At 33.9% G+C, this 20,018-nt stretch overlaps 1 protein-coding gene across 5 annotated transcripts in view; it reads left to right on the top strand.

The window, feature by feature from the left end:
• The window catches only part of CAMKMT (calmodulin-lysine N-methyltransferase), a 501,495-nt gene that overhangs the window by 79,547 nt on the left and 401,930 nt on the right, over positions 1–20,018 (top strand). The window lies entirely within an intron of this gene.

Genomic DNA, 20,018 nt, shown 5'->3' on the forward strand with positions numbered 1-20,018 from the left:
GATCAATTTTGATGGAAGTGGCTATCTTCAACAATGAGAGGATCAGTTCCAATTATCAGTAATATATAGAACCAGCTATACCCAGCAAAAGAACATTGGGAAATGAGTGTGGACCACAATATAGCATTTATACTCTTTCTATTATTATTTGCTTGAATTTTTGTTTTTCTTCACAGGTTATTTTTACCTTTTTTTTTCTAAATTTTTCTTGTGCAGCAAGACAATAGTATAAATACATATTATATATATACATATATGTATTGTATTTAACATATCTTTAACATATTTAACATATATGGGAATGTCTGCTATCTAGGGGAAGGAGTGGAGGGAAGGAGGGGAAAAATTGGAACAGAAGTTTTTGCAAGGGTCAATGATGAAAAATTACCTGTTAGGTTCTTACTAAGTGCTAAGTTGGTAGTTAACAATCCTCTAGCTCAGAATTCACACCTTTAAAAGCAGCAAGTTCATTGGTTGTAAGTAATTCCCACAAGTACATTCTCTGGGAGAATAAAAAGAGGCAACATTGAGCCTGGAGAGTAGTCTGGATTGGGGAAGGACAAGACTTCCCGAGGGAACTTTAGGGAAGCTTGAGTTGATTCAGAGCCAGGATTCAGGAAGAAGAGGATTTGAGATTCTACCTTTGCTCTGGAGGCTCCAGAAGCTTCCCAAGAAACCTGCTCACAGAGAAAAGGATTAACAAAAAAGAAACCTCCCAGAGAAGGATTACAATTGAGAGAAGACAGGACTTTACAATTACCCATGCATATGTTTTGTCAATAAAAAGCTATTTAAAAAAAAGGTTCTTTGCATCAGATGGCCTTTTTCTCATTATTGATTTCTTCAGCCACTTCTCTCGGGGCAGTTGGCTGCTCTCAGGGCTTCTCAGGTCCCACAGTCCTCTTTCTTGAGTCTATAGGAAGTAATTCTCTCCTTCAAGGGCCATTTCTCCATAATGGGGTGTTTCTGTTTCTGAAAGAATGTACTGTGTCTTGTTCATCCAATCTCTATAGTGACATGGTCAATAGAAATGAGAGAGGAGAAAATGTCCCCTTCATCTCCAAGATGGCTTCCTTCTTAGGGTCTTGGTTTTGCCTCTGCTTTTGGTTCTAACTCCTGTACCTGGAATCAACTACTAGACTACAGAACTGAACTGACTTCTTGTTGTTGTTGTTGTTGTTGTTTTTAATAACCACTTATTACTTTAAAAACACATGCAATAGTTTTCAGTGTTCATCCTTGTAAAACCTTGTGCTCCAAATTTTTCTTCCTCCCTTCCTGCAGTCCTCCTCCCCTAGATAGCAATTAATCCAATTAGGTGCAATTCTTTTAAACATATTTCCACATTTGTCATGCTATAAAGTAAAATTAGATCAAAAAGGAAAAAAATTAGAAAAAAACAAACAACAAAAAAGGTGAAAATACTATATTGTGATCCACCCTCAGTCTCCATAGTCCTCTCTCTAGATGCAGATGGCTCTCTCCATCCCAAATCTATTGGGATGACCTTGAATCACCTCATTGTTGAAAAGAGTCAAGTCTATCACAACTAATCATCAAATAATTTTGTTGTTACTGTGTACAATGATCTCATGGTTCTACTTACTTTATTTAACATCAGCTCATGTACAACTTGATGTTTTTATATATAGGCCAAAATGGCATAACTGATCATTTTTCCCAATCATGTTTTCTATGTGGTATCATTTATTTTTAACCAATGGCCAAAACTCTGTAATCTCAAATTAAGAATTTTTTCCACACATCATCATTTGTTGTTGAAAAATTCTTTAATATCTAGGTTATAATTTGTGTTTACATTCTAAGCCTTCTACAATTATATTAATTAAGGTGGGCTGGAGCCCCCTTCCTTATACTGGACATAATTTTCCTTTCTTTTTTTTTTTTTTTTTCTGAAGTTGGGGTTAAGTGACTTGCCCAGGGTCACACAGCTAGGAAGTGTTAAGTGTCTGAGACCAGATTTGAACTCAGGTCCTCCTGAATTTAGGGCTGGTGCTCTATCCACTGTGCCACCTAGCTACCCCTACTGGACATAATTTTCAAAAAATTATATAATTACATTTTATTATTTCTCTACTAAAGATGTAAGAATCCTTGTTTCAGAGTTCAGAGTTCTGGCCCATAACATCTCCCCGCTTTCTTTTGTTTTAAAACATAGGTGGTCATGCCCTCCCTGACTTCTCAAGGAGGTGAGAACCCAAAAAAGGAGGTGATCACACCTTCCCTGACTGCTAAAAAAGGGGTGAAAACATAAAAAAGGAGGTGATCATGCCCTCCCTGACTCAGGAAGGGAGATGAAAATACCAGAGGAAATGGAGAATCAAATCAGATTGATGGGTTTCTGAAGGGTCTCACTTGAAACAGGTATACATAAATCCATCAACATGGGAGTCATTACATAAGCACATAGCAATATAGCACAGGCTAGTAGTGATGTAACAAACAACATGAATCAACATGAGGAATTATAAATGTCCATAAGTCCTATATATAGTCCAAAACCAATCTATTATCTATTACTTCATGTGTCAAGAAATCCAATGATTCTTGCAGATTTTGAAATCAGCCTTATCATGTCTCAGAGAATCCAATGTTTCCTGCTGGTTTTGAAGTTCTGCAATAGTCTTATCAACAATTTTTCATCTCAGGGAATCCAATGATTCCTGTGGCTTTTGAATTTCTGTAACGTCTCATTATCAGCCATGCTCTTTCAGCGTCAGATATTTCTTAGGCCTTCTCCTTTGTTTCAAGGATTTTCTCTTTTTCTGTCTCTCTCCAGGTGCTCGTTGGCACCCATCTGATTCCTTCTCCATCTGTAGAAATACAAGCAAACCCTTTCTCCCAAGTAGTTAACCTATCTAGTCCCTTCTGTTTACCACTTTCTAGATCTCTCCTCATCTCATCACCTGGCAATTACATTGGAGCTGCTTGCACTGGATACTGCCCTTCTGTTGGGTTAAAAAGCCTGTATTCTTCCCAATTGTAATCCCTTTCTCCCATCTGATTGCTTTTTGGCTGATTGATCATATCAGAGTCCTGAACTTCTAAAGACTCTCTTGAGTGTAACCTTGGCTGCCATCACACCCCACCTGTTTTTTGTTTGAGGTCTTGGGGCTGGGTCCCTCGCCTCTCATTTCCCTGGGTCAATCTACAGTCTGAGGCCCAGTGAAGCCCTTGTTGCATTTTGTACATGAGGTTTTGGGTCTTTACTCACCCTGTCTTCTCACTCTATCTCTATAACTACATTGAGCTTTCAGATGCCCTACTTTACCACACTGAAAGCATCTTTGAGTTTCTCTGGAAGTCCCTTGCCAAAAGGAACCCTGTATTCCCATATTTTGCATCCTAGCTTGGGGATAAAAAGTATTTGTGCCCACTGTGACACAGTGTCTTACAATCTCCTCTAAAAGAGCATCCTTGTGTAGTCCCAGAATAATTCTTCTACAAACCTCATTGGCATTTTCCTTAACCAGTTGTCTGATCATAATTCCTATAGCTGCATTTTTCCTATGGTTCTCATGACAGCTGTTAGCACACGTCCCACAAAATCAGCAAAGGGTTCATTAGGCTCTATTTTTGTGAAGGCTTCCCCTCTTTCTTTTCCTGGGAGGGTGCCCCAAGCTTTTATAGTAGCAGCAGCAGCAGCAATTTTCTCATATGCTATCAAAGGGTAATATCTGTGCTGAAACATCTGCATAGAGATCTTTACCTGCTAGTTGGTCAAAGGTGATTTGTATATTAACTCCAGTTTGCCTATTTAGTATCCTGCATAATTCATTATACTCCAAAAGCCACAGCAAGTTTTGTCCAGGTTCTAAACATGTCCTTGCTATAGATTTCCAATCACTAGGTATTAAAATTCCATAAGCTAAATTCTCTAATACCATCTTAACATAATACAATGTAGCCCCATAAAGAGTGCAAATCCTTTTGCACTTTTTTCAAATCCTTGATTTTTTCCAGATCAAAAGGAGTGTATTTTTTCCTTTGTTGACCTGAAGAGTCAAACTCTTCAATAATTTGTAAATCAGATATAACCTGTCCTTTTTTTTTGCTTTAATTAGTGCCTTTTGTAATCATCATAGGCTGCTTCATAGGTGGTGCTGATTGTGTCACTGCCTCTCCCTCTCCTCCTCTCTCCACCCATGAAGGGTTAACTGAGGGGAGAGAGTCATGAGATAGGGAATGCCCTAATGGCTCCTGCTGTGAAGCATCATATTCCTTAATTTCATCAGAATTGTACTTAACTGCATTCTTATCTGATTTTTCATGCTTTTCACCTAGTTTGTCAGTATCTTCCCCTTCCTGCCTTTCTTCTTTTTCTTTCTTCTAATACTTATATAATTTCTTAAAGCTAATTTTATTAAATTATATGTATAAAATGTTTCTTTAGGAATTGAATCAGGACCATTATCATTGTAATATTCACATAGTAGTTGTTCTTCTAATTTCTACTCATCTGGATCTAATTCTTTTTCCTTAGAGAACCAAGGAGATATGTATTTTAATATTTCGAAGAGTTCAGATCTGAATCCAAGTTACAATCAAAACTTGGTTTTTAATGAACTTAACTAAGCTTTCAACACATTTCCTTTGAAGTGGAGAAAAAGGCTCCTTTCTAAACATTTGTCCCATTTCAGTTGAAATACTAGTTTAGCCCTTTACAAAGTTTCCTTCTTGCCTATTTTTGTACTTACCCTGATTTCTGGGTCACAGATATAGGTTCTTAGCTCCACTTTTGGATGCCAAAATGTAATGTTCTTAATGGGTTTTCTGGAGGTCTTGGGAGCAGCCTTCTTTTCAGCAGATTACTAGATAACATTGCTTTTATCAATTCCACTGACTTAATACTTTGTAAGAATCCTTGTTTCAGAGTTTTGGCCCATAACAGAACATTAGCTAGATTTTTTTTTTTTTTTTAAAGGAATTTTGTTTTAATAGTTCAGTGAGGTCTACCCAAGCTTATAATCCAGAACAAAATAAATGTCACAGTATGTATTCTACATTACTTGCCTTTTCCCTCTCCCATTTTTTCCCCCACCTGAGTAAATATTTTTAGAAAATTGTCCAAAGACACCAGCATCTCATCACTATCGCTTTTTTTTGGAAGTTTTTATTGATCTTATTGGTCTTTTTTTAAAATATCATTATCCTCCCTATAATTCCTCCCAGAGAATCATCTTATATAAAGATAATTTTTTTTAAAAAAGTAAAAAGAAAAAAAGAGGGAAAATCAGCATGAATACTAATATATACTGAAATTCTTTTTACTGTCTAAATCACAGCTAGAATTCTTCACTATTATCTGTCACTCTAGTCAAGAAGATCATAGAGTGATTCTGTTAACTTAGAAAATTGACAATCAACTATTGTTTCATATCCACTATTTAGTTTCATTTACATATTTAGGAAGGAAAGTAGTTGTTAGAATAACATTAAAATTGAATCATTATGTATTTTTTTGTACTGCTAATTATATGATTTTTTATTTTTTTATTTTTTTTTGCCAAGACAAGGTTAAGTGACTTGCCTAGGGTCAAACAAATGGCAAACTTTACTCTGAGATCAGATTTGTACTCAAGTTCTCCTCACTCCAGAGCCAGAACTCTGTCTACTGTATTGTTTACCTGCTCCCTGTACTACCAATTATATGATAGATGATTTTGTATTATGGTGAAATATCCCAAATAAATGAAAACATAGAAAATATAATCACCTAAATCAGGGAGATAGTAGCAAAATGAATAAAACTGAAGTTTGCTTTGTAGAGGGCATGGAATTAATATCTGTTCATACAATTCTTCATAAAAAGGTTCTAAGAAATTTTATAGTGAATAGCAGATCTATCATCTTATAAAAACTTTATAGATTTTTTTTGTGATATGAAAAATTTTTTGGTATGCCCAACATTTCTCTTTCACAGAAAAATGATAATAAGGTATTAAAAACAAGAAGCTTCCATATGTCTTCTCAGTTAAGAATGGTTTTTGAGAAATGTATAAATGCAATTATCTTCTATTAAATAAAATATCTGGACATTTTCTCAGTAAAATATGTGCCTGGAGAAATAAAAAGATGATATTATTACTGATAATAATATAGTATAAAATGAGGAAGATAATTAAAACAGATCAAATACATTAGGGATGAAAAAACATTTTTGTGTTTATAATTAAAAAGGCTAGTTAATATTCACCTTGGATATATATGTATATATATCTTTGTAATTGTCTTAGATATAATTTTTTTGGCTTGAATAAAAGATTTTTTTTAAATCACAAAGAAAACTTCAAGCACAATGGCATTTCTATTCTGAAAAACAAAAATGCATTAAATTCTTAATATCTTGGAATTCTTCAATCACTGACTTCTTCCTACATCCATTTTTGGTCAACTTTTCTTTCATTCTTATCATTATTGTATAATTTCTTCATTTTCTATACTAACAAAAGTATCAATGGTATTTCCTAACATTCTAAAAGAAGGAACTATATAATTTTTTAGTTAACAGCCCAAGATGTGAAGAAGCTGAAATTAAGATCATTTATCAGGTTAATTAATTAAACAAAATATTTACTTATCTCATTCTTAGAATTGTGGTACATATTGTTCATGCTTTCTCATAAAAAAAGTCTCTCAATTACAGACAGAGTATTTCTAAAAAGTCATTGTAAAATCGATTGGTTAGAACTTTAAACATATCATCATCCCTTAGAAATCATCTTATACATGTATTATGTCCTATGACATATTTAGGCTGACCCAAGGTTATTAATTTTATTGACTTTTATTAGAAATGGAGAAATTCAGAAAAATTATGCAGGAAAGAAATTTAGTTGTATTTTGTTTATATAGAATTTTGGATGTCTATGGGTCAATATTTTGTAATGACTAATAGAAGAGATTGAGAAAGAGCAGTCAGACTAGTAGATGAAAGAACTAAAAAAGCAGCATCAAGAAAAACCAAGAGAGTTGACAACAGCGTTGCAGAGAATTTAAGAAGGGTAAGGATTGAGAAGGATTGAGTAGCACTTATAGATAAAAAGTTGCCACAAATGCAACCACATTTTGAAAATGTGGAAACGGAATCTTAGAGAAGTTAAGTGAGTTGTCCAGTATTCAAAGTTGATTCAAGCTTGATTTAAACTCATGTGTTTCATGACTTTTGAGTCCAGAACATTTTCATGAAAGGAAAACTGCCAGATTTAATGAACATGAGTAAATAAATGACTGTAGTCCTAAAACCTTGCTAGAAGACATCGCATTTTTAGAAGGGGATACAACTAGTCTTGAATCAGTGGAATTTCAGGCAGAATACTAAAGGGAAGTTAAAAAAAATTCAGACATTGTAGGAAGAAGTTATTTGGAGCAAAGCTACTGCAAGCTAATTCTAGCAGGAGTTTGCCTTTGGGGAGCAATCAACGCTTGCAAAGTTGTTCCATCTTATCACAGCTTCTCCCTTTCCTTCAGAATCTTGATAGATTTTCTACATGTCCAAGATGTTTTCCTAACAATTTTCCTAGCTACTGGAAAGAAGGAGAGGAAAGAAAGAGACTGAGAAGGAAAAGAGATAAGTGACTCTTTAAAAATGTATAAGATGTTTCCAAGTTGGAGACTTCTTATATAAAAAAAGCATGACTTACATGAATCAGAAGAAAATGACAATTTTGCCAAGAGAGACAAAACATAAAAAATTAACAAGAAGAAGAAGAAGAAAAAAAAGTAGCAAATGAGTGCTTCCTACAATATACTATTTGGGCTCTATTGGAAGAGGGAAAGGTAACAGTGGAACTAGAAAGAACCTTACATTAGGAAAGATGAATTGGATATTGAAGGATGTGCAAGAGTTGGTAATAAGATACTATTTTGGATAGGAGGCAAAGGTGTGAATAATGATACAGAGATAGAAATTAAGTTGGCTTATTGTTATTATCAGGCACAGAGAGGAGACCAATCTCACTAGGATTGTGAATTTTTGTATTCGTTTTAATTTATTTTTTTTTTCATTGAGAAGCATTGAAAGTTTTTGAATATGGCAGCTACACTACTAAAGCAGGTCTTTAGGATTACTCTGACAATTTTATACAGAATGTATTGGAGTGGGGACAGACTGAAGGTAAAGAAAACCAGTTAAGTGACTCAATAGTTTAGTTATCAGTTAATTAGGAGTTGAACCAGGGTGGTTGTAGTAGAAGTTGAAAAGGGAATGGCTGTGAGAGATATTAAGAAGGAAACATCAGTAAGACAGGGATGTTAGGCTGAAAGATATATGATAGAAGGGAAAGAAAGATCAATACAGGAATCAAAGATGGTTCCAATTATAGACCTGATTCATTTTGATGGTTAGAATGCCTCTCCCCCTCAAATAAAAACATATTAATAACTTTAGTACAACTTCATTAGAGTCATAAAATCATAGATAGCTGGAAGGGACCTCAGAGACCATTATAATTAAGCTCTATACTTTTTAGGCAAAGCATTTGAGATTCAGAGAATAACTGGAGATTTGTTCTTGCTTATGACACAATTAGTAAGTATCAAGACTGGGATGCAAACTTAGGGATTCTGATTCCAAATTCTACTCAAATAGAAATCATAAAGAATCAGATATAATTGAAATAACGGATCACCAACAAAACCAACACAATTATAGAATCTGACAGGTATATTAAATGTTCCACATTCATAGTTCCCTTTCAGAGAAGGGGAAAAAGTACATTTTCTTATCTCTTCTTTGGGAACAGATATGGTCAGTATAATTCATAATATTTATTTTTATTGTTCTTTCCATTCATATATTAGTAGTTATTGTATATGTTGTTTTTCTGATTCTGTTTTCTTAATTGTTCTGTTTTTGTCATACTATATAAGTTTATTATTGTCCTTGTCTTTCCAACAGTCTGTCCAACACCGATCACTCTCATAGTTAAACCTCTTTGCCAGTTTACTGGTAGCAACATGAAATCTCAGAATTATTTTGATTTATATTTCTCTTAGTATTAATGATTTGAAATAATCTATTATTTAGTTGTTAACATTTGCAATTCTTCTTTTGCAAATTTTTTGTTCATAGCCTTTGATATGTTATCCATTGGAATATGACTCTTGGTCTTATATATTTGTATTAGTTTCATACACAGATATATTATATATATTTATACACACACACAGAGAAGCAAATATAAATACGTATAATGAAGCATCAGATCATCTGGGAGAGCTGTTCAGAATGTAAAAAACTCACAAAGGTGTTAGAGTAGCCACAATGAATATTTTATTTAAGCAAGGGGGCAGATCAGGATGATCTAAGGAGGCCATTTAAATGTCAGAGGTGAAAAGGGAGAAGTAAAGTAAGGGCAGGATCTAGAGATTTGGGGAGGTATTAGGGAAGGTTCTAGTTGAGAAGAAACTCACATGTACATTATGTCTGTGTCAGCAATTATATGGTGGAAACACAGGCAGAAGGATGTACTAGTACAGGATAATCAGAGGGCTTTGGCTGCAAAGGTTCCTTGTAGTGTGCCTGTTCAGGGGAAGTAAGGGTCCCTTTTCTGCAAGGTCCTTATTTGGTGCATTGGGTAAGCCTTGCTGGTGCTCACAAGATAAAACAGTCCCTAGAATGTGGTCTCCCTTTGTGTGGGATAGCGTTGATAATGGGAACAGGTAGACTCAGAGTTTACCTTAGTCTTAAAACATTATTGGAGTTCACATAATAGTGAATGATTGTACTACATTATGTATATCCTAAATATCATATCCATATCAGAGATATTTAATTCAAGGCATCTTTTCCCCAACTAATTGCTATCCTTCTTATCCTAGTTACATTGATTTTGTTCATGCAAAAGTCTTTTTGATGAGGAGTAAACTGAGGTTTTAAACTGAGATAGGCCAGTTCCTTTCGGGATGTCTAATTATCTCTCCTTCCCAAAGTCCCAACGGGCGGGTTTGGATAGCGAATGAATTCGCTACTCAAAGCTGTATCAAAACAAAGTCTTTATTGATAGTAAAGGGATAGACAGACATTTGGCCTCCAGGAAGACCAAACTGCCTGCAAGGAGATGCTAGTTGGCGGGCACAAAGCTGGTATAAACCGAGTGCAAAGATTCCATTTTTTTTAGACCTTCCTTTTCTACATAACTAGGGTCATTAAAACAACGTTTGCACAGAGATGTTATCCAAGTGGTTCTGGAGATATTTGTAAATAAGACAGGAATTCTCTGTTGTAAATAAGACAGAAATTCTCTGTTGTAATCTCCTTCCGCCTCTCCCAAAAAGGAATTTCCTGCTAATTAATTTTACCTTGAACTATCTCTTTTTCGACCTTATCATTTTCAATTTTATATAATTTAAATTTACTATTTTATCTTTTTTAAAATCACCTATGATCCTTCTTTAGCTAAGGATTCTCCACCTAAACAGAAGAATGAAAGATAACTAATTTAATTTTCTTCTAATTTTTAAAAAAAATGACCTTTAATAATCAGTTCATCATCTGTTTTGAGTTTTTTGTCAAAAACTCAATTTCTACCAGACTGCTTTTCAATTTTGGAAATATTATTATCCCTTCAACCCAACTTTTATTATTATTATTATTATTATTATTATTATTATTTCCCTTGAAACTTTAGAGTTTATATTTCTCCAGAATAATTTTATTATTTTGTCTGTCTCTAAAAAGTATTCTTTTGGTATTTTGATATAGTACTACATCTAGAAATTAATTTAGACAGTATCATAATTTTTTTTTTATCATGATGCATACCAACTATCTGATTATTTAAGGTTGTTTTTTTTTTAAATTTCTATTGAGAATGTTTTGTTTTAAATGTCTTGGTAAATTGACTCCTAGATATTTCATGGATTTTGAATGGGACTTCTCTGGGTTTTATTTTTTTTTTCCTTTTAGGTTTGTTGTTATTATTTAGAAATTTTTTGTGTGTATTTGTTTGGTATATATATATTTTTAATGAAACTATTAATTGTCTCAATTTCTTTGCATCTAGTTTGAAATTTTCTCAGCGTACCATCACATCATCAATAAATAGGGATTGTTTTGTCTCCTCTTTGCCTATGTTTATGACTTTAATTTCTTTTTCCTTATCACTATTGCTAGCATCTATGGACCTATATATTAAAAAAAAAAAAACTGGGACAAGGCTACATCCTGTTTTATTCTTGTATATACTGAGCTTGTTTCTGGTCTTTTATAATTGAAAATAAATGCTAACTTTGTTTTAAAGAATTGCTTTTTAATCATATTAAAAATGGCCATTCAATGTGATATGCTTTGTAGAGTTTTAGCATGAGTATTATGCTTCTTCAAAAGCTTTTTATATATCTATTATTTTATTCAAAGGATTTGGGATGCTTTTCTTTTTAATATGATTAGTATATTATTTTCCATGTGTCAAACTATCCTTGCATCCCGTGTATAAATTATTTGAGTATAGTGAATAATTTTTTGGATATGTTGCTGTAGTCTTTTTTTTTGCCAAGATTTTAAAAAAAATTTTAAAATCAGTATTCATGAATGAGAGCTTATATTGTTTTAGTGAATTAACACCAGATTAATGAGTTATAAAAATTAAAGAATAATGAAACCTATTTCATTAGAATGCTACTCTGGCCATAGATAATGCCTACTTCTACTCTTTTCTCACTGAATAGTTTACTTTAACCAAATGACAACAGTTTTTCAAATTTATCTTAGAGTAGGCCAAGAGTATGCTTTCTCACCACCTACAAATGACTATTATGCTATCCATTTTGGCAGAGATTTACTTACATTGTCAAAAGAATATTCTGACTAAAGAATAGAAAGGAGGTTGTAAATTATGATAGATTTGCAAAAATTAGGTCATTATAGACTCTTTGATAGTTAATAGAGCAATCAAAAAACAATGAAATTTAAGTATGTACTGTTTTGATGACAAAAAAGCTTATGACAATCTCACATTCATATTTGCTGAAAATTTCGAATGTTTATAAGATTGACCTTTCAATTACTCATTTTTTTGCAGTATACAATGAGTAAATGAAATATTATGTTACATTTTTTAAAAAATAAAAGGCTGTTAAATCTAAACTGATATGTACAAAATGGGGAACATTTCATAGGCTGATTTAATCTGTCTGGTTCTATCGGTGATTGATTCTATTACACAGATGATTTCTCTAGTAATTTCTACAATATGAACAACTTGAACCTCTATACTAATTCAAATGAAGTTTCACAAGTTTTTTTAAATGACCAATAACTTTTAATATTAATGTAAATCATGGAGTTCAGTATAAGATAAATTCAAATCAATGCTTAATAACAGAGTTGTGATATTTACAATTAATAAAAATAATATTTAAAATTTAATATAAACCTAAATATGTAGATTTCCTTCCATTAAGGGGAAAATGACTACAGAAAGAAAAAGAGCTGAGAAAATATTTGATTTACATATGGAAAACATATTGAAAATTTATCTTAATGCAGATTGTCACTGATTGCATTTATAAGATATATTTTCTAATGAGGCCAAGGGGTATGTTGATATAATTTAGGAGAGACTGATTGCTACTAAAAGTTATCACAAATATATAATTAAGCATAATTTGGCTAATGGTAGGCACCAATAATATTTGACAAGCAGAGAAGCAATTGAAAGTATTCTTGATGGACACAGTGGCCTAAATGCATTTGCTGAGAAGATAATAACAGTAAACCTTCAAATGTAAATGAATAAGTGGATTAACACAATATCAAAAACCTCAGACCTTTTGAAGGAAGACCAATTCTAAAATCTGTTGGGATAATGACATAATATTAGATCAATAATCAGAACACATATTCTATTTAATTAAAAATATAACAATTTGTGATTTAATAAATGGGAGAAAGAGTTCTGCAAGAATCTTTGCTTATACACGTTGTAGACATTCTTTGTATAGCATTGCTCTAACTGAAGCTATTAAAGTTGTTTTTTAATAAATCATAACCATATTTGTCAAAAAACCTCAAAACTTCCTGCCATGTTCTTTGATTGATCACCCATTAAATTTTATGAGGGAGACACAAGAATATGATGTAGGATAGTTAAAAAACATTCTTGACAAGTCTATTACTGGGTTCTGTTTTGACCTTGCAAATAACAATTGCTATGGCCTTAGACCTTAGGCTTCTGTGACCTTTTCACTTCTCCGGGCTTCTGTTTCTTCTTCTGTAAAGTGAGGGATTTCAACTAGACAGTGTATGAGGTTACTTCAGGCCTAAGACTTATCCTTTGAAGGTAATTGCTCCCTATTTTTGTTGTTCAGTCATGTTTGACTCTTCATGAACCCATTTGGGTTTTTCTTGGTAAAGATGCTGGCATAGTTTGCTATTTCCTTCTCCAGCTCATTTGATAGATGAGAAATTGAGGCAAACAGAGTTAAGGGACTTGTCCATTTAGTTAATAAGTTTGAATTAAGGAAGATGTCGTCCTGCCTCTAGACCTGGCATTTCTATCCATTGTACCACCTAGCTGTAACTTAAGTTCAGAGAAACAATCAATTATAGACTTTGCCTCTGTGTAGCTTTCTCTTTGAAAGGAAGAAGCATGAAAACTGACACATAGTGGTGGATCCAAAGGGGACATGACTGTTACATGCATGCATTCTTGTCTCAGTTACCACTGAGTTGGACCCTGAAGGTCACTCCCAAAGGGCTTCCTTGGGCTTTGATGCTATACTGACTGTAAAATTGGGATGTTGGTTCGTTAGGACACCAGGCCACTTGAGAGCCTGGGAGACTCAAATACTTGCTTGAGCACACTGACCTTGAACAAAATATAAGAAACACAAAGGTCAAAGACCAAGACCCAAATTATGATGGCCCAAGGCCTTGGAGAATAGAAGGTCCAAGATCTCCTTCTCTCAGCATCCCTCCCACAGCATGGTCTCCCCAGATGCTGTCAGCACAGCGGTCAGACCACCAGAGTACAATGGGGCAGAATCAAACAGCAGATCTCTCACTTCTGGTTCCACCATTGTATCCAATCAGAGAATCTTCTTCTAATCATGTAGTTAACAGATCAGTGAAACAATTGCAGAATGTTTATGTACGCTCAAGTCTCTTCAAGGTAATTCAGTCAAATATTATCATCATTTTCCCAGAAGCAAACTTCCTAGCCTGTTGTACACAGCCAGTGACTTCAGACACATTCTCTACATGGGTCAGACTCGTGTTGCACCAGCTTTTTTATTCTTAATTTATAAATGATAAAACTGAGGCTGAAAGAATTAAATGACTTGTCTGTCCATTGTCTTGGTTGATGATATTTGAGCCGCATCATTGAATGTAAGATCCGTGATCAAACCAATTGTATTATAAGATACAAACAACAAATGTAAGACTTCTAGGAGCTCCAGTTAAAGGAATTTGCAAATTAAAAGGGGACCAAAGGGAAAAAAAGGTAATTGTTAAAACATTTCTCCAATTTAAAAAAATAATCATATCTTATTAGGTATAGAGGGTAGGTGCATAGCCCAGTGGATATAGATCAGTGGCCCTAGGGACAGGAGGGCTTGAGTTCAAATGTGGCTTCATACACTTGTCTCTGTGACCTTGGGCAAGGCAATTAATCTTGTTTGATTCTGTTTCTCATCTGTAAAAGGATCTGGAGAAAGAAATGGCAAATTACTCCAATGTCCCTCCCAAGAAAACCCCAAATGGGATCACATGCAATTGGACATCACTCAGATAATATAACAAGAAAAGTAGCAATAGTACCGTTTTCTTGGATTAAACAGACCTTCATTACAGAAGCCAGTAGGGATTATTATATGACTATGATATGATTATTATATTAATGGTGCATTAAGACCAGTCTGAAGACTCAGCCTACATAAATAATGAACATGACAATAGAAACTGTGACTTCTTTTGCAGAACTGAAGCTCTTGATGAATATTTTTGCTGTGTTCATTTCACAGTCAAAGAACTCTGCTAGTGCAGCCTAGGAAATACCCTAGCATATAAAGTTGCTGAAGGTGCAAATTATAATTCATCAAATGGTTGTTGATGTTTTAAAACATTACGAACTTCTCTAAAATATATTATAAAACATATTATAATCTTTAAAATCCATGACTGCCTTCAAAGGTAGCATTTATATCCCAGAATTATACCCTTTTATCTTCTTTGCCCCCATACCCGTCTTTCAGAATTTTCACCGAATTGCAAACTGGGAGTCAGGTAATAATGTTTGTTTCTTAGCTTTCAGTGGAAGCTGTTTATTTTCGTAGGCAATTTTCATGTGTGATGAAGTGAAATGTTGAGAAGGCAGCCTCTCATCAGTGGACAAACAATGCCTAAGAATTTAGCTAATGGCCCCCCTTCAGTGCAGAGAATAGATGGCGACAATTGTACTTCCAGACTAAACCAAGAGCTCCTTGTTCGGCTGCTAGGTGTTAATGCAAATTTGTTCTTCAGCTCATTCAGCCCTGGGGCTCCCATCCTTTGATTTAATTAAATGTAATTGGTTACATTGCTCCTCCCAGGCCCCTGAGGTGTTTTTGTTTATTGCTTACTCTGTGCAATAATGCTTCAATTCAAGGCAGAAAATGCTGGATAAATAAGAGCTTTTTTCCCAATGCTGGCTTTGCTGGGAGATTATTCCCCTCAAATAGTTTGGTTTTAGTGTTGAAAGTAAATGACCAGTGAAATAAACTCATTGGGTGGCAAATGTAGCATATCCAAAAGCTGGGAAGTAAGTAGGGTAAATTACACGAAACTGGAAAAAGATATGAAGTTGTAACATTAAATTAATAAGTGCATGCAATAGTATTGTAAGTGCATTTGACACTTTAAAATAATGTTTCAATTAGTAGGATCATCATTGTTCCAGTAAGTGCTATGAAAGTACTATGAAATAACTTGTTTGTTCATAATTTAAAAATTGAAGCTGCATTATTTTAGTCAAAACATGCTAGTGACATTGTTAAAAAAAATGCTTGAGTGATTCTGACATGCGAATTAAGTCCATACACATATCTTGTTCCGTTGTTGGATGATGGTTTTTAAAAACTTAATTGCATTTTTTCCTACCTCAGATTTTAAGTAACAATTTTTGGTGAATGATACTTTTTCCCCTCTCTTATGGTTTTCTTTTTCTTTCTGGAGCTAGGAGTGGAGGGGGGAATTATCTTACTATTTTGACAAGCGCTGAGATAAATCCAAGAAATTTAGAAGTTAAGGAACTACTTACCATCAGTAGTTTCCAATTCAGCTTTGAGTACCACTCTATATAAATGTCTTTTCCTTTTTCTGTCCCTGGCAGAGAGAATGACTTTCCTGCCAGAAGCTGGTATTTTATTCTAGTATTGGCTGGTTAGGTGCTTTATTTGCTTTCATCTTTCTCTGGTCTTTATTTCTTCCTTTTCTGTGTAGATGTATAAGACACTGCATCAGTGACATTTTTATTAATGTAACAGGCTTTCTAAGACCTTGCTGTGTCACAGGCACTACTCATACCTTTTATGATGGAAAAAAATGAAACATCCATGATATGGACATGTATTCTTCTGCCCTTCACAATAGGGTTATTTTGCAATATCTTCTTATGAGACCTTCCTCTCATTCTGCTGCAAGATACTGTACTGGAGTTTTAGGTTTTATCATATTGTGAGAGCAGAAGGTCAGGATTTTCTTCTAGTGGGTATCCTTAATGAAAACCACTTCAGTAATTATTAAAGCAAATATTCTCTTTGGAAGGTGAAGGAACTGACCTCAGATTGAAGTCAGTCCAATGACAGTCCAGTTAGTTGTTCAGGGAAAAAGTCAGGTTGAATATTCACATCTTGGAAACAAGTACTTAAAAGATAGTGCATCACCTTGACTTATCTTTAGCATAAACCAGTTCTGCTATGTATGTATGATCCTGCCTCCTAGCATCTGCACGGGAGACATATTCCTCCATACCATTGGTTTGGCGGTCAGAAGTACTTATCATTCTTTGACCAGTTTTTACGTAGGGACAAAGAAATCCAGACCTTTTCTATAAGCACATGAGAAAAATTGGAAGTTGTACTTATGAAATCTTGTTAAATGGGGGTGCTGAGTACCTTTGTAACATCAAAAGAAAAAGGCAAATAGTTGGAAAGAAAGAAATTCTGTGGTTGTTATCCATCCGGCTGCACCTAGGTTTTTTCCTACTTGACTAATTGTATTCACTTTGCACTGGTAATAATCAGCCCATTGCTCTTCCCCTGACTGTGTCTCCTCCGAATCTACAGCTTTGATTGGAGACTCTCAAGCCCTGCCTGGGCTGGGGAGCACTGATTGCAGAAGCACTCCACACACTTCCCTCAGAAGCATTTGGCAGACTGGGGAAGTGTTGAACAGCGATGCCCCTGGCTTTCACCAGAGGGTACTGGTGGGAGGAGAAACAGAACTTTATTCCTGCCTTGCAGCTGGCAGAAAATGATTATGGCAAATGGGTTTTCAAGGAGCCACGAAGTAATTGCAGGGTAACTTTTGGATGTTATTTTCCAATGTTTGCCTCTGCAGATGATGATGATTAATTGATGTATATTATTTTATGCAAATTTGAAACTTCATTTAATTCTAAAGGTTGAGGTTAGTGCTTTGGGCTAGAGCCTAAGGCTCCTTTGGTTCAGACTTTTCTAATCCTAGACAGAATATCCCTTTAAATTTCAAAAAGACAGTTTTCCTTTCTATATATAGTAGACCTAGATAATTTCTTGTTTGTTTTTGTATCCTCCGGAGGCTAAAGGAAAATATGGTTAGGATACTTTCCATATGGAGTCATTCTTTTCTACTCTACCATAACACACTATATTTTGAAAGAAAGTTATTTTTCCTTTAGTAAGAGCTTTTCATTAAATTTGGAAGAAAAAGCATGGGCATCTTTAAATATCAGTAAGTAAGAACTTCTTTTTTTTCGACTGCTTTAAGAGCTAGAGCGAAGAAAGCTATCTCCAAACTTATTTCTTCTGCAGTTCATTTTAAGGCAAGGCCAATTTTCCTTTCCTTTATTACTTCTTTTAAAGTAAAAAATTAACTGATTGCAAAGGAAATTAAATTCTATCTCTTTAATTTATACATGTTATTTTGTGTTACCATAGGAAACTTTGTAGTGTCCAGCAGATACTCTGTAAATAAATGTATGTATAGTATCAATTAATTCCATGAAATTAACTAATTTAGCTTAATCTAGAAATTCATTACTAGTAAAGAAAAAAAAATCTAAGAAATAATAATTTGAGAATATGTCATTGTTAGTGGTGCTGCTACAGATTTAAGAATTTTACTGAGGTTTAAAAATTTTTAAAGATAAATTTTTCTCTAGTATAAATTAGAAGTGACATATCCAATGACCTTATATTTTCCATATACTAGTTTGCTAAAAAATACTGGATAACCAAAAGGCTTCCTATTAGAGTAATGAGAATTTATTATTGTTCACCTTAATTCAGCTCTTGATTAGAGTATCCCTGCTAAAAGGGAAATAGGATTATAGATATGGAATTAGAGGGGGAATTTAGAGGCAGTCTAGTCTAACACTCTCGTTTTCCAGATGAAGATTCTGAGACCCAGAGTGGTTAAGTCTCTTTGTATGTAGTACATATACTGTACATATACATATTATGTAGTCTTTTCACTTTAGAGTAGATATCCTTGCAAAATGGATTTTCCAAAAAATGTAGTTTTGGAATATTTATACTTGAATTTGAATATGGACATGCTGACGTTTTAAGAATTTACAACAATTTTTTTTAAATCTAGTTTTTTGTTGTTCAGTTACATCCAACTCTTTATGCCCCATTTGGGGTTTGCCATTTACATCTCTAGCTGATTTTTACAAATGAGGAACTGAGGCAAGCAGAATTAAGTGTGTTGATCAGGTTTACACAGTTAGTAATTTGAATTTAGGGAGTTAAATCTTCCTTACTTCAGGCCTGACACTCTATTTGCTGCAGCACCTAGCTGCCCAGATTTTTAGATAATTCTTTTAAGAGTTACTAAAATAATTATTATTTTGTATAAGTGACTATTGATAACCTAAGTTGAAAATAACATTTTCACTATTAGAAATTCAGTTTGCTTAATTTTGGTCCTGTTCCAAATAAAATCACAAATGAACTTATTGATCTAAAAATGTTTGCACAAAAATGAATTGTAGTGCAAAAATAAATTTAATAAGTTTAGAATGAAAGAGGCAGTAAAAATAAGAGAACCTGAAAAGAAAAATGCTATTTTCATATAGATACTAAATCAGTGAAAAGCCAAAGGTTAAGCATCTTTGATTGTTATATTGGCTTTATGAGCAAAATTTTTTCTGATTTGAAGAAAAAAAGATTTCATTCTGAAATACCATTTTTCTTGGTTGTGGTAGAATGTGAATCCAAATTTGTTTTCAACAGTAAAGAAATGTTAAGTTGATATTTTTTTCATTCTTTCCTTAAAAGTAGTTCATTTTCATTTGTTGCCATTTCCTTTCATTTACATACAGAATTCAAACACACTGTATGGTGCTGTGTGAATTTTTTTCTTCAAATGAAGTAGGTGAGCTACGTAGTGAGCATATTGCTTTTCTCTGCCAAATAGATATAAATTTGGCAGTCCAGGGCCAAAAGATGTTTAACTAACTCATCTAAATGGGTCCCTTTTTGTCTACATATGTTCAATGAAAAAAAGATGTGCTGTCATGGTAGCCAAAAAATGGTACTTGAAGATTTTTGTTGTGGCAACTTTATTAAGTGAATGCTGAATGAAAAGAAACAAGTGTTCAATGATAGTATGATGCATATGGTAATTTTGTTTTTGTTTTTGGTATTGAGTGAAGTCTCCATTGATGGAATATCTTAGACTTTATGAAACCATCTGTTTATGAGAAGATGGGGAGGGGAGTGTGCCAATCTGCTAAAGTTATATGTTATGCAAATAACAGATGGCTGAAAAATAGGTTTACCCTTCTGTGAAAATTTGTTGCTTCTAATAT

This window comes from Sminthopsis crassicaudata, chromosome 2, assembly GCF_048593235.1.
Source record: "Sminthopsis crassicaudata isolate SCR6 chromosome 2, ASM4859323v1, whole genome shotgun sequence".
NCBI lineage: Eukaryota > Metazoa > Chordata > Mammalia > Dasyuromorphia > Dasyuridae > Sminthopsis > Sminthopsis crassicaudata.